This window comes from Carassius auratus, unplaced genomic scaffold (assembly GCF_003368295.1).
Source record: "Carassius auratus strain Wakin unplaced genomic scaffold, ASM336829v1 scaf_tig00014243, whole genome shotgun sequence".
NCBI lineage: Eukaryota > Metazoa > Chordata > Actinopteri > Cypriniformes > Cyprinidae > Carassius > Carassius auratus.
The window spans coordinates 1-2,703 of record NW_020524483.1 but is presented as its reverse complement, the minus strand read 5'-3'; the positions used below and the strand labels follow the sequence as shown (position 1 = coordinate 2,703).

The window sequence follows — 2,703 nt, the reverse complement described above, 5'->3', positions numbered from 1 at the left end:
GCCGAAGCAAAATGGCCGAAATGGAACTTGCATTGGATTGACCTTACCCACCCCGGATTCGATCCCACGACCTCTCGGGTTTGGGACGAGTGCCTTAGCTAAGTGCGCCACATTAGTTGACACACTGTTTGCATGGCACAGAAGAGAGGTTAAGGTGTGAGAATTAACTCAAAAGCCCGAAGTAGCATTTTAGCCAGATTAGCATGCTACGCTAAAAAAATGCTAACGTTGCTCAAAGTTAACCAGATACCTCAGGAGACCCATTAGAGTCAATAGAAACGTGTTAGCATTTTAGCTAATTAGCATGCTAAGCTAACTAGCATAAATCAACAAGCACAGGCACGGTCAACATCCAAGAGGTACATGTCGGGAATGGGAGTGAATATCATAAATCTGGTCTTAAGATATAAAATTTTACAAAATTGAACCAGATTTCAAAGGTGTAATTGCAAAAAAAAAAAAAAAAAAAAGTTTATTCAACTCAATATTGTGGACAGACGTCATGTTGGAAAATGATGAATGAGACCGAGTTGGCATAACCCACAGAATCCATAGGCACCAAGATCATAATTTTCTGACTGACTTTTCAGGAGTTAGGCAAATGTGCATTTTTGGTATCTCAACACCCATAGGTGGCATTGTTCCCATTGAACCCTCAGATAATGGTGTAGATGGAGTGTACCAAATTTGGTTTCGATTAAATTAAACTTAAGACTAGATAGCCTCTGAACCGATTTGAGGTTGACCTTGTTCAGTACACAATTTAATAACTTCTGGTTAATGGTCATGCAGTTTGCAATTAATGTGAAGTCAAACATAGGCATGCTCAATTCCAGTAGTTATTTCTTAGTAATTAAAAGGGGTTTCAAATAGGTTAACTTTTGCAATAAACTTGCAAAATGTCAAACTATAGAGTGCATAGCATGTAGTCTTTCAGGACATGCACCTCTTGTTCAGCCATGTTAAGTTTAAAAGATATTGGAAAGGACTTCAAAATAGTGTACAAGTAGCTTTAACAAGTCTGACAAAATTCTCATCTCGGTCTCAAGTAAAGACACTAACAGATTAAAAGGTTAAACAAAAATTAAACTTCTCCCATTGTGTATTGACAAACCAACTTTGCAGCAATTTAATAAAGCAAACAAGAGTAAAGCATTGAAGTGAGGGTTCTTTATTAACAGAAATAACACATCCCCATAGTCAAAGACAGAAATATATTTTTGGAAATGTATACAACATCTTCAATATTCACAATTTAAATTAGGGAGGATAAAAAGAGCTACCTCAAGCGTACACAGGATTGAAACTTAAAACACCACATTTCCAGTAAAAAAAAAAAAAAAAAAAAATAAGTTTCAATTTAAAACCAACAAGGCATTACTTATTTGGGGTATCAGCAATAGAAGTGGGAGATGGGGGAGTTGGCTGGTTTACTTTTGGCTGGGTGTCTAGTGGAGATTCCACCATAAAAAGGTCAAGTTCCGCTAGGTCTTCACTTGGAGCTGGTGGTTGTGTAGGTGGGGAGAAGTGCACAAGTGGACTGTTGGGTTGTGGGGTGTCTGTATGAGATTTCTCTGGATATGCCAGGTGGGTAATGTAGTGGTTGTGTATTGTTATGTTCATAGTGGGGAGGTCCAAAATAGAGTCCATTATTGGTCGGTTGTGGCGTTTTTTGGAATTTGGATCGTGGCTCGGAGAACGTGGTTCTCGATGTTAACAGATTTTATTTCATCTGAAGTTGTGGTGGTTATTTTGAGCCTGGCGTGTGTGTGTAGTGTAATGGCGTCAGTTCTGTAAAATATATCGCACTTGTCACACAGGACTCTTGTGCAGGAAAGTGCCATGTTATGCAACTTATGCTTAAGTGGACCAAATGTATATTATGGTAACTTTGGCGCCAATTATGTTTCCAGTGACCTGTTCAGATGTGGTGGGCTGTAGTGGAAATGTGGGGTCAGTGCATGTGGTGGGTGTGAATTTTGTGTCTTTTGTTGTGGATAGGAATTTTGTACCTCGGAACATCCGTTAAAGAAACATTGGTTATATAAAACCAGGAGTTCCAGCTGAAGGTTTTGCTCGCCCCAGACAGTGAGCTCCATTATTCCTGTGGTGTCCGCTATGGTGTAGACTGCCTTTTCTAACAAGACATCATCCTGAAGGAAGGCATGTCCTTCGCTTTCCCTCTGGATCAGCTTTGCGGTGATGTTAACCTGAAGAACATTAACAATACAAATTAGTGTCATATGACACTTCTAGTTTCATTACTATTCATATCCCACTATGTAGTCTAGTAACAGTAACTTTACAACTATGTCAACCAACCTCTTCGAGAAGACAACAAGTTGACTTTTAAAGTTACCTGAAGGAGCATAAACAAGATATTGGGACAGTCTAATACGGTTACTATTACCTGATATTTAATTATGAATTCAGTTCCTGGATCTGTTGGAATGTGCAAAGGTGTAAAGAGCATAGTAAACCTGCATTTGTTTAACCAAGCTACTAACATCTGAAGGTTTAGAATTGATTGAAGTTATTTTCTTCGCCCTCCCCACCACGAATACTTACTCTGTGGTATTCCATGTCGATTTGCAGAATCTGACTAATTGTTTGGTCTTGAATGGTGACCATTATTGGTGGCGTTAAGGGTAGTCAATTGAAGTCAAACAACACCATTTTGATTGGTGGGTGAAGAGTATGTCC

General features: G+C 39.0%; 1 long non-coding RNA gene across 1 annotated transcript; it reads right to left on the bottom strand.

Moving 5' to 3' along the window:
* Positions 1-2,068: 2,068 nt before the first annotated feature.
* Positions 2,069-2,631, bottom strand: LOC113074302 (uncharacterized). Its single transcript, XR_003280631.1, has 3 exons — positions 2,569-2,631; positions 2,411-2,442; positions 2,069-2,210 (listed from the first exon to the last, which is right to left on the bottom strand). It is a non-coding gene; the product is annotated as an uncharacterized LOC113074302 (long non-coding RNA).
* Between the last annotated feature and the right edge of the window lie 72 nt (positions 2,632-2,703).